The sequence below is a fragment of the Nicotiana tabacum genome, chromosome 10, assembly GCF_000715075.1.
Source record: "Nicotiana tabacum cultivar K326 chromosome 10, ASM71507v2, whole genome shotgun sequence".
NCBI lineage: Eukaryota > Viridiplantae > Streptophyta > Magnoliopsida > Solanales > Solanaceae > Nicotiana > Nicotiana tabacum.
In genome coordinates, this window is record NC_134089.1 from 13,873,613 (window position 1) to 13,894,045 (window position 20,433).

At 33.6% G+C, this 20,433-nt stretch overlaps 2 long non-coding RNA genes across 2 annotated transcripts; both read right to left on the bottom strand.

The window, feature by feature from the left end:
* Positions 1–1,193: 1,193 nt before the first annotated feature.
* LOC107769295 (uncharacterized) lies at positions 1,194–4,497 on the bottom strand. Its single transcript, XR_001644360.2, has 2 exons — positions 4,360–4,497; positions 1,194–1,554 (listed from the first exon to the last, which is right to left on the bottom strand). It is a non-coding gene; the product is annotated as an uncharacterized LOC107769295 (long non-coding RNA).
* Positions 4,498–8,656: 4,159 nt separating this feature from the next.
* Positions 8,657–10,108, bottom strand: LOC107769294 (uncharacterized). The gene is made up of 2 exons (XR_001644359.2): positions 9,921–10,108; positions 8,657–9,104 (listed from the first exon to the last, which is right to left on the bottom strand). It is a non-coding gene; the product is annotated as an uncharacterized LOC107769294 (long non-coding RNA).
* Positions 10,109–20,433: the final 10,325 nt, after the last annotated feature.

Below are 20,433 nucleotides of genomic sequence, written 5' to 3' on the forward strand. Positions count from 1 at the left end.
AAGCCTTCTTTCAGGCGAAAGGGAGGTGAAGGAAAAAACTTACTCAAACCCGATGTTTACACCCAAAATTATTAATTTACTATTAGTTTTAGTAATGTAAACAATAGGTATGATAAATTTTTAACAAATGTGTTGTTCGATGAATTGGCATAAGAGAGTTTCAATGTGATGATAAAGATATAACAGTTATGCCTCTCAAATCTATTCGTACCTTTTGTGCTCAATACAAAACATTATTAAAGGCTTATAGCAATGGGTTTGACACCCAGTTAACAACCCTTGAAGAAATAGCCACTTGGAAGCCTCAAATGTTACAGATAGAGCCACATTCTCAAGGGTGAAATTCAAAAATAGCCAGATTTACAACTGGTCGTTCAAAAATAGCCAGTTTCAAAAGTAATTGAAATTTAGCCACTTTTCATGTAAAGATAAATCTGAGTGAAAACATTGTTCAAAACCCGGAAAATACGCCAGTATATTATGCTGGAGTTCCAGCATAAGTATACTTGAACTCCAACATATTATACTGGAGTTCCACGATAAGTATGCTGGAACTCCAACATAATATGATGGAGTTCCATCGTAAGTACACTAGAACTCCAGCATAATATACTAGAGTTTGGAGCACCGGTGCTCCAGTCTCAAGTATATTATACTGGAGCCAGCAAAGTATAACGGTCTTCATACACAGGTGCACCGAACTCCAATATATTTTACTGGATCGGTCTCTGCTGCAGCAAAATAGTGGCTTTTTTTTATTGATTTGGTAAACGCTGGCTATTTTTGAATGATCAGTCCGAAAACTGGCTATACCATGCTATTTTTACCACTCTCAAGCTTATTCAATTGGGCTGCATAAAGCCCAATTATAACTGATATCCAGCCCAATATGCGGATTCCCTTGCATGGTCGAAAAAGGGAGACTGCGAGGTCGCATTTATCAATTGTCTCTTAAAGGTGGCATTTAAAACTTGGGACTTATAAGTCGCATTAAGAAAATGCTATTTATAAGTCGCATTAAGAAAATGCTATTTATAAATCGCATTTACAGAATGCGGTTTATAGTCGCAGTTAACAAAGAAACTAAGAAACAACAGAATTCAAAGAGAACATATTCGACTTAGAAACCTTTGAAAAGAATACTAACATAATCTAATTATGTCAGAGCAACACATATTCACAATGCAAAAGAATCGTTGAAATGTGTGTGTATCGTTAATAGTAACGTATGATGTCTTCAAGTCTCGTATAATTATTTGGTCTCATACAATTAACAAACTACCAACTTGCTCAAATTTTAACAACATGACATATACAATGAGAAGCAAAAAAAGTACACAAGAATGCTATTTTTCTGGTGGCGGAGAAAGGACTCCGGGAGGAGGTGCTGGTGGTGGTGGTCCATAGTAGTGAGGAAGCGTGGCGGCCTCGCGATCTACCAAAAAGGTAACAAGCAAGGGCCGTGATGAGGAAGAACAGGATCAATGGCAGTGATATCACAATCACGTAACCCATTGATTCAAGTTTTTCTTCAACCTAAAATGCTCTCTTTTCCTGCCAAAATAATTCCGCAAACATATTAAAATATAACTAAATATATAACTACTCCTAAACTCACGTTATACACTAACAGGCGTAACAACATAAACTTTTACCAATATATTCTAATAACTAACAATCTACTTCAAGTTACCAATCTATATGGTAAAAATTTATGCAGAATGTCACATGTCCAATGGGGTCAAAAGTAAAAAATTTGCTAATGTTAAACTTAGAAGTTTTGCCCAATATTCCTGCCCCAAAAGTCAAAACCTTCAAGGTTATTTGTGTATATTTTTGACATAAAAAGTGGCTAGTCCGCACTACCTAAAGCCCAACTATAACTGATGTCCAGCTAGCCCAACAGATGGATTCCCTCGCATGGTCGGGACCTAGAGCTTGTACTTGACGAATATGCAAGCAAGCATATGTTTCATGTTTGTTTGAGTAATAGCAATAAGATTTTCTAATATCATGATAAGAATAGCTAGGATTTCCCGAAGAAGACACCATTCATTTGATGAGAAATAAAAAGGAATATCGAAAATTCGAGTGGCTAAAACTGAAGCAGCAACTTTCAAAGTAACAGAAAGAAAAAAGTGGATAGCTCACTTTCCCTCATTCAAAATTGTGCATGAGACTTTCATTTCAAATGGCTCCTAAATGAAAAAATAGGTATATATTTTTACAGAAAACAAAGACACATATATAAATGTTTGTGATGAAAAAGACGACACATATAAAAAGAACAGAAGTCACTAGATTTTTCTAAATCCTAAATTCGCTACTATTCAAGAGCAAAATCAAGGTATAATTATGGGTAGATCTAAAGCTCAACGCAGCTTGAACCATTAATTTACATGTGAACAGAATACAACAATATACTCGGTGTATTTTTACAAGTGTACACAGATCTTACTCATATTTTACGAAGGTAAAGAGATTAATCTCCCAAAAAAAACATATTTTTAACAGGTTTGAAAAAACATAAATGAAGAAGCCATGTTGAGTGAACAGAATGTAATAAAATATTTAGGACCCATTTAACCATAGATTTTGCCAAAATATATTTGTTTTTTTTTTTGGGAAATACATATTTGTTCATAAATTTTATTCATATTTTGGCAAATTCCCAAAACTCAAAACCCAAATCCCAAAACCAGCTCAAGAGTTGATTTTGGCCCAAAATATTGCTATTACATTTTTTTTTAAATTGCCCCAAACTTTTGCATTTTATAAAAGACCCCACCATTTATTATTGTTGAAAAAATGTTGTTTCGTCTTTTTGGTCATCTGATAGTGTATTATGTAGTTCATTATAAAAATGATAATTTTGTACTAAATTTATTTATGTTCAGGACTATGGTTTGCGATAACATAATGAATGTTATTAATGAATTTACTGTTGGGTATGTGTGATAGTGTTTAGAACTTGTGGATATAAGTCACGTTTCATGTTGTCCAAAAAAAAGTGAAATATATTTTGAAAACTAATGTCCAAACACTTTTTCATCTTCAAACCAAACTTCACCCAAATCAGATTTTTCAAAACAAATTTGAAAATCTATAACCAAACGCTAGCTTAAACCCTCTGTTTTAAAAGGCAGAATTGGGACTCGCCCCGAGGTGGAGCACTCATAAAACGCCCCTGGGCTTATGTGTGGAGCTTAGTTCCGTGAAACTTACGCCTCGGTCATCGGGGCTTACTCCCCGTACACGCCCAACGCCCAGCGTACTGAGCTCGCCTAATAGAACTTTATGCAATTGTATGTAACTAACCTTGTAATCCTCAAATTTTCTTAATAAATCGTTGACTATTCAAAATTATTTTTTTCTTAATCATAAATCATTAAGTTGAGAGTATTTTATGTCATAATTAAAATAAAAATTATTGCACATTATCCACTAAGACTGCTATGATAGTTAATTTTAAATAAATCTTTCAGTTAAAAAGTATTTATTTATTATCTTTTGTTATGTCTTTACTATATAATAGTCTATAATTTTTTTATAATTATCTTTTAAAATATTTATTTTTCACGTTTACAAGATACAATACTTATTAATTTAATAGCTCAGTATTAGCTAGTAACTATTTACAGTAATTAGTTATCATGGTATTGTATGGTGAATTATGTGTCACTTTATTAACTTGTTGAAACTTAAAAATAAATGATGCTAGAGAATCATATTGAAATTGTGAAATATATTTTTATATAAATTCTCTTTCAAATAGAAAGCATATTAAATAAAAGGAGTATTTTAAGAAAAATATCAAATTATAATATCAAAATTCTTACAAGATTCATTACTCCTTAAGAGATACATATAAAAATTCGTATCGAATACATTACTTTTGATGTTTGAGTTGTAATGACGTTGTAACTAATTTGCATATTATGATATATGTCATACTTTTCGTATTATTCATAGTTGAATTATACTTTATAAATATTTTAAATATACCATTTGTTATAATTTTGTGATTTTAATGAAATCTTTATAATTATTTTTTATTTTATACTATTTTAAAATTCTTGAAATTATAAATTTTAAAGATCCATGGGACTTATGCCCCATGTCTCAGGGCTTACGGCTTGCCTCATTAGAGGTAAAACGCCTCGTCTCATGTCCCGCCTTTTAAAACATTGCTTAAACTATAGCCACCTAACTTCACGGACTCTTTAATTATGGTTTTGAAGCAATGATTCCCTAATTTGATATAAGCCAAATGAAGGTTGATTCAAATTAAACTAACAAAAACGACAGAAATTCAACCACGCTGCGGACAAAAGGAAATTAAAGTAAAGAGAAACGTACCTCGTTTTGTCAAGAAATCAAACTGATCAATCACCTAGTACTGAAACAAAAAACTGAACAGTTTCTGACTTCCCTTTTAGGTTTTTGCTGTGTTAGGGAGTTTATGTAGAAAGATTCGAGGATGATAAGGTTGATGAGGTGTTTCAATATGAAGGCTTTCAATACGAGTATATGACAGCTTTTATTTTGTCCTTTTTTATTCTTTCCTTATATTCTGTTGTTTTTATACATGATCATTTTGTTTCTTCTTTCCTTTACTTGACGTGAGATAGTCTAGGCTACTCTCTAAGCATTTCGGTTTTGGGTTTGCGTATTATACATATCAACAACTTTATGTAAAAGATAGTATCGATAACTTAAATATAAATTTTATACAATGATTTATATATTATACAACTATTTTTTAATTTTCATACAACATTCAAATAAAAAATATATATATAACTACAACAAAATACATTTTACATACAATTATACAGTAACTTTATTACAATTTCGTAGATATATTGTATGTCATGTGTTCTTCTTCTTCGAGTTTCAATCTGAAATTCAGCCCAAAACAAGTCTAATCTTCACCAAACACCCTTAAAATTGGGATATAAACTCCAAATAATATTCCTAATTGTTTGCAACCCAATCCAAACAAATAATGGTTTTTGAAAATCCAAATTCAAATTCAAAGCTTTATGATAGATCAACGTTCGAATTTTCAATTCCTATATCCTTCTTACTAGGTGCTGAATTTATATCTTGAAAAGGACTATCAAATTGCAGGATAATCCGATTTTCAAGAGAGCACAATACAAACCGAAGTGTCACAAGTTTGAATTCAATAACATTCTTGCACTGTTAAAGTTCCATACTTAGTGGGTAGCAATGTAAAAGAGAAAAAGGCAAACCAGTGACAAACTGGAAGTTATTTCAATAGGTTGAATGACAGAAGACAACTTTTAGGCTTACCTTATTGATAGAGAAAGACGGTGAGAGAGAGTGATGAAGAAAGAAAGAAAAATTGATGAGAGAGACGGCAGTGAGGAAAGAGGAGAGGAGAAAAAAAGGAAAAGGATGTAACTAAATCCCCTAATTTAAGGCACTAATAATTAATTGTATACAATTTGTAAGTAATCATTATTTAAGGCGGATAATATACAAAATTAGGATAATTTTAATAAATAAGTTTCAAATATTGTATAGGAAGGAAAAAATTCCTTTCTTAAAAGGCTAAATAATTGATCAATTTTTTCTTTAACTTCAGATGACTTAAGTTTTACACGCAAAAAGAAAAATCAAACACCAAGTAAAACTGTAAAAATGCAAAGACTACGTGTATGGGTCAAAATCTGACCAGACAAAAATCGGCGTGAGAAGGGACGGCGAAAAGTTACTTGGAACTGTCGTATCCATACCACGCTGTAACGATACGCACCTCGGCCACGACCGAGGTCATGAATTCAGAATTGTATATTACGACATTTCAAGGGGTCAACCCGTAATATAGTCAAACGATTTAAGTATTATGGTTAATAACTATTGGGTAAAGGAGAAGACCTAGTATATAAACTAAGTGAGAAGAAGAAGAAAGGTGGGGTTTTGAAACAAAGAGAGACAAACACATGTTCTCCGAGAGGAGGGGGATCTTCATCTCTCTCTCTCCCCACAAAGGAGAAACAAGCAAGGAAGCTTAAATCTTCAATATACATAGTTAGTCTCATCACATCAAATGTATAGGGTTCTACCTTGTTAAAGATTGGTGACCCTTTTTCATCCATGTATTCTTCATTATTATTTAATGTTATGAAAATCGCCATCATCTTCTTATACAATAGGATTTACTCAATATTACACTTAAATCTTATGTTTGCTTTATTTGCTTACTCATATCTTCTATCTTAAATTTAGGGTAAATTACCTTGGCCGGGATTTACCCAAAACTTTTTTATTTAATTAGTTCAACCAAAAGTTAAATGCTTTCGGTCGAACACTACGTAGTCAAATACTTTCTGGATTTCAACTTATGTGTCTTATTTTTCTTTAGTTTAGTTTAAAAAGAATGTCTTTTTATATATTTAGTTACACTTTAACTCTAATATTCCACGTGATATATTTAAGATCACAAAATTTAATTTAAAGATATTTTAGTACATTATACATATTTTTACTTTAAGACCACAAAATTTAAAAAGCTTTTTATTTTTTTTTCTTAAACTCTATTCTCAGTCAAATTAAGAGTCCGTTTGGACATAAGAATTTTTCACTTTTCTCAAAATTAGCGTTTGGTCATAAAATTTCCAATTTTCACTTGAAGATGAATTTTGGAATTTTTTGAAATTTTGAAAAATTCCAAAAAGCTCTTTTTTCAAAATTTTCACTCAGATGACTCACAAATCTTCAAAAACAACCCAAAATTATATTTATATCCAAATACAACTCTAATTTTCAAATACCATTTTCACGTGGAAAAAAAATCACTTTTTTTTTTGAATTTTACAATTCTTATGTCCAAACGCCCAATAAAATACATAAACAGAAAGGAAGATAGTGTTTTATTTTTAGTACAACATTTTTTCATAGGTCACCTTTTCAACATTTTTTCATATCAATCAAATCTTCTATAAGCAACTGCAAGGATATTCCGATAAATGAGAACTGCCCCAGTCGCTTAGCTTAAATGCTTACTTAAGCATATGGAATACAGATTTGAAATTATCCTTACTACCTCATACTCCCTCCGTTTTAATAATATGAACTTATTTTCTTTTTAAACCGTACAAAAAAAAAATGACTTCCTTTCATATTTAGATAATTTACCTTTATACAATAATTTATAATCACACAAAATATATTTGCTTCATTTTATATTATAAGTTGAAAAAATTTCTCTTTTTTCTTAAACTTTGTATCCAGTCAAATAGAGTCAATTACTCAAATGGTCATTCAACTATCTCAAATATCTCCTAAAGTTACTTTACTTTCGTTTATAACGACAAAATCACTGAACTATGCCTATTGCACTAAGAAGGTCACTCAACTAGATTTTTCAAATTTTGGATTGCGAAATACCTATTTTACCCTCTAAATTATAAATATTTATCTTCTTTTATTTTTTTAAAACTTTTTAATATTATGATTTTCCCTTTTTAATTTATATTATGGACTTACCTATAGAATAAATAAATATTATTTATAAATTAAAAAAAGTATTTAAGCATCTATAATGTTGGAATAACAAAATAATGAGCATAATAAAAGAATTAATTAAAATAATTTATTCGTAATAATAATTTTAGTATTAACAACAAAAATTCAAAAATTTATTTACGCAATTCAGAATGAGAGAAAATAAAGGTTGTAAAATATATATTCCGTGCACGTAATATAAAAATAATTATTTAGATAAAAGTATTTTTATAATATACACTATATATTCTTGAAAATTATGCTCAATTATATTATATATATTCCATGCACGACTTAACATAGCATATTTTACCCTATACGGATAGCCCCCTGCTTTCCGATGATATAACTTTATGTCGTCGAAAAGTTGGTAGAAACACAATAATATAATTGGGCATAATTTTCAAGAATATAGAATGTATATTATAAAGATACCTTTATTTAAATAATTATTTTTATATTAAGTACGTGGAATATATATTTTACAACCTTTATTTTCTTTCACTTGAATTGTGTAAATAAATTTTGAATTTTTGTTGTTAATATTAAAATTATTATTACAAACAAATTATTCTAATTGTTTTACTATACTCATTATATTATTATTCCAGCATTATATATGCTTAAATACTTTCTATTTTTTAATTTATAAATAATATTTATTTATTCTATAGGTAAGTCCATAATATAAATTAAAAAGGAAAATTATAATATTAAAAAGTTTAAAAAAATAAAAAGAAGATAAATATTTATAATTTAGAGGGTAAAATAGGTATTGACAATCCAAAATTTGAAAAATTTAGTTGAGTGACCTTCTGAGTTCACCAGGCATAGTTCAGTAACTTTATTGTTACAAACGAAAATAAAGTGACTTTAGGAGATAATTTGAGATAGTTGGATGACCATTTGAGTAATGAACTCCAATCAAATATGTTCAGATAAATTGAAACGGAGATTGCTATTTAGCATAGGCTTGCCCTTGGGTCATGTGATGAAATACCGCACATAAACTTTTAGCTCTTATAATACAAAGTACCGCAAAATCCTCGAGTAAATTAATTTAATACACCTTATGTTCAAAGAAAGTACATTATGTGCATTACACAAGACACCACAATAATATACTAATAAAGTAGTTTCATTCTTATAAATACACTACCAAGAAACAGGCTACAACCACATAGAAACCTCTAGATTCATTTATCCTCTCTATATCTGTATTCTGTCTTTTAGGAGGAGAAGAGGGGCGACTGCTGAGCAGTGGTGGTATGTAGGATTTTTACCAAGCAGATTCAGAAAATTAAGAGAATTAATAGCTAACTACATTTACATTTTTTTTAATCTTATATATATACATAATGTAATTTTTCGACGATCACGACCCTCTTCCGCCAGACTGGCTCCATTCACCAGCGACCCCGAGATCTTCCAAACAGGAAACAAGCAATAGCTACGATCAATACCAATATAACCAAAGGCAACGATATCACTATAACATGCATCTTCTTCTCTGTTATTGCAATTTCTGCTTCTCTCTCTTTACAAGTAGTGGTGCGATTCCTCTACTCCTGCATTGACACGAAAACATAATTTTTCAAGAAACAAGTGCTATTAATTAGTATTATTGTTTTTTTTATTGAAGATGGGAGCAGTCCGGTGTACTAAGCTCCCGCTATGATGGGTCCGGAGAAGGGCTAGACCACAAAGGTCTATTGTATGCGGCATTTTCCTCCATTTCTGGAGGAGACTATTTTCACGGCTCGAACCCATGACCTCCTTGTCACACTTTACCAATTATATCAAAGCATCCCTTCCTATTGAAGATAGGAACACTGTTAATTGAGAGAGATCTTCTAATTAGTACCATTTTGAACAAATCTAATTTATGTGACACCATTAGGATTTTGAACTGAGTCACTTAAAGTTTTTCTTTGATCATAAATTTTAATGTCTTTTAAATATTTTAAATTATTAATTATTGTGACTTGTAGTAGTAAGTAGTTTTTAAATATGTATATTTTATTTCAAAAAACTGAAAAAATTGTCTGAATCCATATATAAAATACTAATAAGTTTGACCTTGAAATCCAGATGGTACCACATAACTTGGGAAAAAGGAAGTACTAAAATCATTAACATGTTTACTTTACACAGTTCATGTGCTTACGGACAATTACTCTATTTCTCTCCATATCTCTTAATCACATAAGAAAAAAACATTAAGTCAAGACTAGCCCTAGACAAGACACTTGTAATTATTTTCTCTGTTTCAATTTAGGTGAAACTCTTTAGTAAACCACATCCAATTTGTCCGAGAGATGTTTTAGTAAAAGAAAAGAAGATAGAGGAGGTTTTCCATAGACAAAGAAGAAATGAATACATACCTTGTCTAGCAAAACTACAAAGCCAAAACTCACATAAACAGAGAGGAGGGAGAGTTTGAGAAACTTAAGGGAGAGGCAAAGGCTGAAACTTTGCAGAAATAAATGAGCAGTGGAAAGTGATATACTATGTATTAGCAGAAAAGAGGAATAAAAAGACAACCAAAAGTGACATGCAGACAAACCACACACACACGATGCAAGCAACTTTCTACGTGTAGGCTTTCAGACGAGGTTTCTTCCTTGTCACCACAATCCCCAAAACTAATGCATAACTTGTAGAGCTGAAACACGAACTTTAGATTTTTTCATTTGAACACTTTTACTTGAAAAAATATCTAATAATAAATATTTTTGACCGTTAATTATGCGTAGGTGGTAATATTATAGCTGATATAATCAATTGCGCGTTAATCACCGGTATTAAGCGCGTGAATATGATAAATAATTAAAAAAAAAAGATAAATAATTAATTTTAAAAAATAAAAAAATTCATCGGGTCAAATTTAGAGAAAAGCTATTTCAATTCATCGAGTCTGACTATTCTTCAATTTTTAACCATTCAATCTTGCAATTCCAAGCCATAGAAATTGTTCTCCACACCAAGAACTACCTCTCCACTAAAAATCAGGAGATTTCACTGTAGGAAACGGCACTTCTGATGACCTCTAACTCTCCGGCGGGATCCAGTTGGTCGGAGATGGTGTTCCAGTGGTCCAAATCGCCCAAGAGTAATGCCAATCGATTCCTGCCGCTGAGGAGGTCACACCAATTGACCACTACAACGAATTAATTATCACAACTTTAAAGAAAATCAATTCTGCGACAGTACTGATCGAAAAATTTCTCTGACAATCTACCTAACTAGCAAAAAATAAGAAAAATTTGGAGAGAGAGGAGAGGACGAAGAAGAACCTAGGAAGGGAGTGTTGATATGGAAGTAGACGAATGAGTTGCAGATGTGTAGGGGAGGGATGATGGGAAGGAACGGGGAAGAGGAAGCTGGAAGGGTTTAAGTTTTTTCATTCTTATTGTATTTATTTTTATTTAAAAATTACACATGTCATTAGTTGGGTGGGGTCTTACTTTTGCATTGATCATTTGCTAACTGGATGGACACGTCTGTGTATGTGTAATACACGTGCATAGGCTCAAGGGTCAAATATGTTTATGTCACGACCCTGGTTCGCCCTCCATGAACCATCGTTACGGCACCTAGTCTCTACGACTAGGTAAGCCTAATTTGCGGAAGAAAAACCAAATTTGCGGAAATAAATAATTTAAAACAGAAATAAAGCAGTAACAGTGTTTAAATGTGCCGCTCGGCATACACCATGTTTAACTCTTAATACCAAAACATAAATCCAAGACCCGAAAACCTACAAATCACAAGCTAAGAAAAAGGAAATACTGTATAGCTCTAACTCCGGAATTTGTCTAATAAAAACAGAAAGCACAGAAGGGCTAAATACTAAAAGGCAGGAATAGAAAGGAACTCCTCGGTCTGCGGACGCGGCAGATGTACCTCGAAGTCTTTAAGTAGTCGCCTCCCTCAAGGATGGTAGGCTTGAGTAGAAGTACCTGGATCTACACATAAAAAATATGCGCAGAAGAGGCATGAGTACACCACAGCGGTACTCAATAAGTGTCAAGCCTAACCTCGGTTGGGTAGTGATGAGGAAGGTCCAGGGCCCTACTGAGGTTAAACAAATATAAAGATCAACAATATAGGACAGAAAAGTATAAATAAGTACGGCAGTAAAATAACACAGGATATACAGAACAACAACAATTATACAGAACACGGTAAACATGGAAAAGAAATACAGCTCAGCACCAACAGTAACAATCGGGGATCTCCCAGGATACCGTCCTATAGTCCCATCTTTACATATCTAGTGAATCTCCCGGGATACCATCCCGTAGTCCATCATATATATGTCCGAAGGATCTCCCGGGATCCCGTCCCGTAGTCCAACTCATAGTGGGCGGGGATCTACCGGAATCCCGTTCCGTAGTCCCAAATATAAATACTCAGTACTGGGGGAATTTACCGGGTGCATTCCCGTAGTTTCATATAACTGTGCAGGGGGATCTACCAAAAATCTAACACGTAGTTCCAAAGTAAACATACAAGGGGGAGCTACCGGAATCCCACATCCGTAGTCCCAAAATAAATACACAGCAACAGCAGCAGGAAGATAAACAGAAATAGCAAAATTCATATTAAGGCAATAAATGATTCTAGCCTAGCATGCTGCACATAATTCAAGTAAGGAAGGTTAAATCAAATGAAACAATTAATTCACTTAGACATGCTTTCCTAAGCTAACAACAGGCTTAATAGTGCAAGTAATAGAAACAGGAAATGAAACATACTAGTAAGTACTTAAAGAAAATCGGATTTCTAACAATTAGCACAAGTACGCACTCACCACCTCACGTACAAGGCATTTCAATTACCAAATATACCAATCCTACGGGGAAAGTCCCCCACACAATGTTAAACAAGCCACTTACCTCGAACCGGCTCAAAATCAACCCAACACCACGTCTTTGCCATGAGTACTCGGCTCCAAATGGTCCAAATCTATTCAATTCAATTGCATGATATAAATAACACTTCAAGTAACTGATTCTACAATTAAATTCTAAGCTAATACGCGAAATTATGTAAAATGACCAAAATGCCCCTCGGTCCCACGTCTCGAAATCGGGTGAAATTTATATTTTCAGAAACCTCGTACTCTCACGAGTCTATACATAACAAGAACACTGAAATCGGAGTCCAAATGGCTCCTCAAATCCTTAATTAAAGGTCTCTTAAACTCAAGCCCTAATTACCCATTTTTTCCCATATTTCTCACCACTAATTAGATCTTTAATCACATAAAAATGAGTTATGAAGTCAAGGACGTTACCTCCAAGTGATTCCCCTTTGTTTACCTCAAAAATCTATCTCAAAAGCTTTAAACCCGGATGAAAATGGTGAAAGAATCCCTCAAATTCGCGAAGGCAACTATTTATATGTTCTGCCCAGCGATTTTCGCATTTGCGGCCCTGGGACCGCATTTGCGGTGCTGCTTCTGCAGACACAACATCGCATTTACGACTTTCATTAAAATGCCAGCTTCTGCATCTGCGGACCTCTAACCGTAGGAGTGGTTCCGCTTCTGCGAGCCCTTCACCGCATCTGCGGTTCATGAGGTATTGACACAAAGCCACTTCTGCGACCCTTTAGTCGCTTCTCCGGCATCGCATCTGCGGTCCCCAAACCGCAGATGCGAAAATACCAGAAGACCAGCTGCTGCAGCAACTTCAACTCCAAAATTTCCTCCGTTAACCATCCGAATTCATCCCGAGGTCCCCGGGACCTCAACCAAAGGCATCAACATTTCCTAAAACCTTATTCAAACTTGTACAAATCTTTAAAACACCTCAAACAACACAAAAACACATCGGATTCAAGCCTAAGTTTCTAAAATCTTTCGAATTCCGCTTTCGATCAAAAATCCAACCAAAACACGTCCGAATGACCTGAAATTTTACACACACATCCCAAATGACACAACGGAACTATTGCAACTCTCGGAATTCTATTTCGGCCCTCGGATCAAAATCTCACCATCGAATCGGAAACTTCCAAAATTCAACTTTCGGCATTTCAAGCCCAAATTAGCTACGGACCTCCAAAACACAATTAGAACACGCTCCTAACCCCGAAATCACCCAACGGAGCTAACAGAACCATCGAATTTCCGTTTCGAGGGCGTCTCCATCTATTCCGACTACGGTCAACTTTCTAATACTTAAACTCTCATTTAGGGACTAAGTGTCCCAAAACTCTCTAAAACTTAAAACCGAACATCCCGGCAATCAAAATAGCGAAAATAGACTCGGGGTAAGCAGTTAATAGAGGATCGGGCATTAATTCTTAAAACGATCGGTCGGGTCGTCACAATTTATTAGTTAAGGGAATCATAAGTTCTAGTGTTCAAATGGGAAAATCCAAAGTTCGTGTATCGGCTTTCAAAAGCCCTACAAATTTAAGTGGTCATGAAGCAATTTCGCCATTTCCTTTCTTTAGCTTTAAATATTTGACGTGCGAAATATATTAACTTGATTAATTAAAGAAAAAGGGCAAATTTACCCTTCTATTTTCATACATTATTCACGTTTAATATCCATTATATTTATTCAGTCATGTTTATTCTTATTGTTATACTATTGGCCAAATTTACCTTTACTGTTAGCAAACTTTAATCACAAACACTACAATGAGACAAATAAAGTCCAAGTCTAAGGGTTATTCTCTTACACAAGATTAGGCAAGATACTTATCTCAAGCGGGTCAAATCAACCATCCAAAATCGCCTTTCCTTTAGTAACCACCTCCGACCGGTTCAAATCTAGCCAAAAATAACCCAATAATGTCAAACGTACAAAGCCGTAGGAAACAACTCAGGACTACCCGGTCAAAACCCGAGTCAAGGGATAGGTCCCGACTACCATAACCTCACATGTCCAAATATAAGATTAGATTCTAAAATTGAGTCTAAATCGACCCCCAAATCCTCAATTTTCACTATATTAAGTTGTAGATAAAAAACCAAAATTTTCGTTTAAAATTTTAAGTTTTAGGCGTAGAAATACATGAGGATTAAAGTTACAAAATCAAATCCAAGTGAAAATTTCTTACCTCCAATGTAGTAGTGAAAGTGCTCCCAAAAATCTCCACCTCTCTAAGTCTAGGGTTCAAAAAATGAGAAAATGGGTAAAATCCCGAAGTTATATCACTTAAAGGTCTACCCAGTGATATACTTCGCAATCGCAACCACTGCCTCGTGTTCCGAAGCATAAAAATACATTTCCTCAAACAACCCTTCGAGACTGTCCCCACCCTGGGAATGCAATAAATAAACTACATTGGCCAACGCGAACGCGAAGGCTAAGCCCTAGTCAATCCCCCAGCTGGCTCATCTCTATGCGAACACGAACCCCTGCCGTAAACACGAAGACCACTCAACCACAACCTATAGGCGATTCGAAATTCGTCGCCCGAATTTATAAAGGTAGTGTAGACATTAGCACACGAAAAATTGAAAATCTTCTTGAATTCTTGTTTTATAGTCCTAAAACGCTAAAAACCGAGAAACGATTATGGCGAAATGTTGACTATTATTCATAAAGTCGTTTCTGATGGACCCAAAAAGTTTAGGCGATTCGAAGCTCGTCGCCCAAATTTATGAAGATGACCCATTAAAAACGACCTAATGAACAATAGTCTATCCCTTCGCCATACAATCAACCCTATTAGCAACCCACAATCTCCTAGAAAATATCAGTCTTGTAACCTCTCTATAGAGCAAGCACTCTCTTGGTGCAACATTTTATTAATCTCCGAAACAACGAACCACGTATTTAATTTTTTTAAATTTATCGTTGTTAGCTCCCATTAACAAAATCCACCAAAGAAATAATCCACTTTATGATTACGTTGAATTATACGCTTAGGCATTCCAAAGCAACCTTGCACGACCAATTGACATATCATATGATATAGTTAGTTTTGTGCACTAGGTTGCATGTTAGCCGGAATTTTGTGAGGTTTGGAGCAACAAGTAAATTATTTTTATGCTGTATTTGCTTTCGAAAAAGAAATTGTACATATTTATTTCATTTGAAATAGCTCAATTTTAAAAATAAATTCCATATACGTTCTGCCATCAAAGGGAAAAATATGTGATTTATTATCTTTGATAACAAAAAGCATATGTGCTAAGGTTGCACCAAGAATTTATGTAAGAAAAACATAAGTGGGCGGGGGCGATGATAGTACTAGTAATAATTAGGTAAACAAAAGAAGTTCAAATATACTTTGACACGATTTACAAAAGAAATTGTCCATGATTATGGGCAATAGCGATACTTAATGGACATAATTAATTATCCAGACCTTTTGATTCCATTGTATATCTGTTTCAAGTGAAGTATTTGATCTTATCCAAATATTTTGATTTACGTCGTTCTCTTGTTTTATTTGTGTACCTAATTTTGGATTGGTTCAAATCTATAAAAGAAAAGAAAAAGGCATCAAGGATGCATGAGTGATTAAATTTGTTAACGATAGGGTAAGGCTGGCAAGTTGACCGGGTCCGATCCTAAACGGGTTTTGTGGGCCGGTCCTAAGTGGTCACGGGCTTCACAGGCTTTTTGTAAGAACCAGCTCGGGACCGAGACCACGAATTAATGGTCCCAGGCTAAGTGGGCCGGTCTCGGGCCCAAGTGAACCTAAGTGGACCCAACGGATACTTTTTATTTTATTTTTAAATTTTATAGAAGTTAGGAAAAAAAATAGTAATAAAAATATCTAAGGCAATGCGTTATAATTTTATTATAGCATTAACAAAACATGACAATATCTTTCTTAGTCTTCCTCCCCCTATGAAATGAGCATAACAAGGTTCTAATACCACCGTTGAGAAGAAAAAGAAACTAATCAAGATGTGCCAAAATACAAGTTATATATTAATTTACATGGTATCTCTTACAAACTTCATAAATCCATTAAGGTCCGGAGGAATTTCCGCTGGTGGTGGCGGAAAAGAAGCTTGTCATCACTGCTTCCGCTAGCATTTCTTCGTAAGCTTCGTCTATCTCTGGTTGTGATTCAGTAAGTCCAAAATTTCTTCTAATTTTTCCAAGCTCTCCCTCATAGATGCTCTATAATCACCGAGTTGAAGTCTTGCTCAACTGAAAGCGTTCTCTGATGCTACTGTTGAAGCTTGAATAGTTAAAATGTCTCGGGCCATCCTTGAAAGAATCGGAAAGTGTTTTTCTTTGTCCTTCCACCATTCCAAAATATTAAAGGAGCCTTCGGGATTCACTTCCTCAATTCTCTGTGACAAATAAATTTCAAGCTCATTTAGTTGTGAAAAATCACTAGTACTAGAAACTTGAGAACCCCTGAACCCGGCCCAAGCACTAAGTGCTCTTACTCCCGCAGTTCTTTTAGATGATTGAGAATCAGAAAAAGAAGGAGTTGGAACATTTGGTCTAGCCTGATCTAATGCAACTTGATAAGCATTATAAATAGTTTGAGCATTTATTTTAATTGAGGCTATTGCTTCCGGAAGTTTAGACAACTTCTCTTCTTCAAGTGCTAAACCATTATAAACAGTTTCATACCAAAATTGAGGACCTCCTAATTTCATAGTAGGATTTAACAAGGTAGCAACACCATAAATAAGAAAAATAGGGAAAAAATATTTTTTAAACTTTTTTCTCATAGAATCAATAGCAAGTTCATAAATTTTTTCACCCTCTGAAAAATGAGCAAACAAATTTTCAAGTTCTGCAATATAAACTAAACAGTTAGAAATAGTAGGATAATATTTCCCAGAAAATTTATTTGTAGCAATATGAAATTTTTCTAAAAAATCTACAAGCATTTTAACATTAGCCCAAATCCGCATTTGTAAGGTGCTCACCATCATCACTTACATGAGCATTAAACATTGAGTTTATGGGGTTTCTATATTCATATGCAACAACTAAACTTTCATACATGTAATTCCATCTAGTTGGACAAGCTTTAGGAACCTTTCTTTCTCTTAGGCCAAATTCATCGCATCTTTTAAAATATTCTCTAAGTCCACTTCTACGGTTTGAATAGAAAAGTCAGTTAAGAGCCATTTTAACCTTTTCAATTTCAATATTTAAAATTCGCATATCATCACCCACAATTAAATGGTAAATACGATAAATACATCCAACATGAAAAATGTTATTAAATGCAAGACCTAGTGTAGTGGTAAGCAAGGCTACATCATTTGTGTTACTAGTGACATTATCCATTGAAACTGACATGATTTTATCAATAATGTAAAAATATCTACAAATAACCATAACTGTGCCAGCAATAAACTGCCATGTGTGACGTGAATTAATTATTCTATAAGCAATAATGCGTTTTTGCATGATCAACTCCTCATCAATCCAATGACTGGTAACAGTAAGGTAATCAAAGTCATTACCATTTCTACCAATATCGGTTGTAATAGCAACACGATAATTTATATGAGTAAATAAATAGCGCAAATATTGTTCATATTCATGTTTATATTTATAAATATCACTTTTTACGGTTGTGCGAGAAAAATATTTATAAGTAGGATTCCAAATTTTTCTAATATAATGCACAAAGTGAGGGTTAGAAGGAAAACTATAGGGTAATCACATAACAGTAACCATTTTTGCCAATTCTTCCCGATCTTTTTTTGGAACATAATATAAAATACCACCGGTAACAGTGTAAATTTCCGATTGAAATTAATTAGACCCGGTACTAGGGTCAACCTGACTAGGAGTAGGTACACTTGTCCCCTCGGCCAAGGCTTTCATACGAAAATATTTGGCTTTATCTTGAGGGTGTATCAATATGTGTCTTTTCAAAGTTCTAGTCCCCCTCCCCCAATCCGACCGTCAAAATATTTAAAAGCTAAATCATTGCCACAAGTTTTACACTTAGCCTTATTTTGTGGAATTAGTTGAGTAAAAAAAGGCCAAACAATATATATTTCTATCCGTTTGGGACGTTGTCTAGAAAAAGTAAGGGTAGTAACAGGAGGGTCAGACGGGGCATCATTTGGATTATCATTAGTTGGGTTAACTTCAGGAGCAGGACTAGTGGGTGTATCGTCATCCGGTTGCATTTCATCAAAATCTATTTCTTCATCATCATTTTCATCAATAGTTGGATTACCATAAAGAGCATTCATATATTCACGGTTTAATTGTTCACCAGCTCCAACATTATGCAAAAATTGACTCTTAATAAATTGTAATAAACTATTATCACTATCAAGAATAGCAGGTGTAGGACGGTTATGGGGTTTGGGTGGGGGAGCCGAGGGAAGTGGAGGAGGAATAGATTGGTCACTAGATTCACCACTCTTGAATTTTTCCTTATTTTTACTAAATATTTTTTTTAAGGAATAAGCCATATTAATTAATCAAGCAATACAAAGTAAATAAAACAAACAAAACTATAATATTAAAACTTAAGAGTTGGAACGAGTTTACCGAATTGACGAACAACTTGTTGAAAATTAATTATCGTTGAAGACTTGAAAACTTCAATTCACCAACTTCACAACTTTTCACAAATTGTAACAATAAAATAAGCAATTATAGAAGAAAATTAGAGAGAGATTGATGATTTTGTGAAAAAAATGAAAGAATGAGGGGTATTTATAGTTGAAAATAGGAAAAAGTATAATTATAAAAAGTTTAGGGTTAAAATAAAGTTGGGGAGGGGGTTAAATAGCTATTTTATAAATAGCCAACGTGGCAGAGGAAACAACTATAATTTAAATGCCCTAACGGGCAGTTTTTTTTTTTTTTAAAAAAAGGCCCTTTGGGACCGTTTAGGCCCGCTAGGACTGGTCCGATCCCGGTCTCACGGGCCTCAAGCAACGAACCGGTCCACTTGCCAGGCCCACCTATCCCGATCCCGGTCTTAAACGATTAGGACTGTATAGGCCCACTACTCACATGGGCCGCGGTCCTGGGCCGGTCTCACTTGCCAGCACTACGATAGGGCCAGATTTAGAGCGATAGTATAACAGTAAGGATAAATATGCTGGATAATATAACAAAGATTAAATGTAGATAATATACGAAAGTAAGAGGATAAATTTGGCCTTTTTCCTTTAATTAAATTTGTACCAAACTATTAGACTAATTAAAGAGAATGGAGCCTTCTCTGTCAAGAAACTTTTTATTTTCATGTTTTATACTCCCTCCGTTTTAATTTGTTTGAACTTTTTCAGAGTATGAGGTCAATTAAACTAATTTTTATTGTAAAATTAGACATAATTTTTTAAAATAAAATTTACATATTTAAAAACTACATAAAAAGTAACTATAACTTACAATACTATTAAAAAATCGACAAAAGACATAGTCAATGTCTTCTCAAATGGAGTATAAAATCTAAGATAAAAAATTCACACTTTAAGTGCTTATTGCTTGCCAAAAATCCACCTTCTACAATTGTGAGACGTTCCCATCGAAATTAGTTGAAGTACGTTCATATTAACTTAAACATCAATTATCAAATAAAGAGTGAACTCTCTAATTAAGGGTGACGACCGACCAATCACATTCGGTAATGATCTCAATAATTACAACTAAAGCGATAAAGATAAAGAGATATTTATTGTGTTTGCTTTTGACAACCTAAAATTACATCAGATACACGAATACAGTTAGCTTTTGAGTTTTGGTGCTTCGTCAATAAGTAATATAATAAACTAATGATGTAAAAGTAATTTAGTAAAAAATAATTGTTTGATTGGCCAAGCTTTTAAAATTAATTTATTTTAAAAATATTTTTTTAGTAAAAATATTTTTGGCAAAAAGCAATTTATGCTTAACCACTTAATTCGAAATATATTCTTGAGCAACAATTCTCTTTGACCACCCTTTTAAAAAGTGCTTCTAAATATTTTTT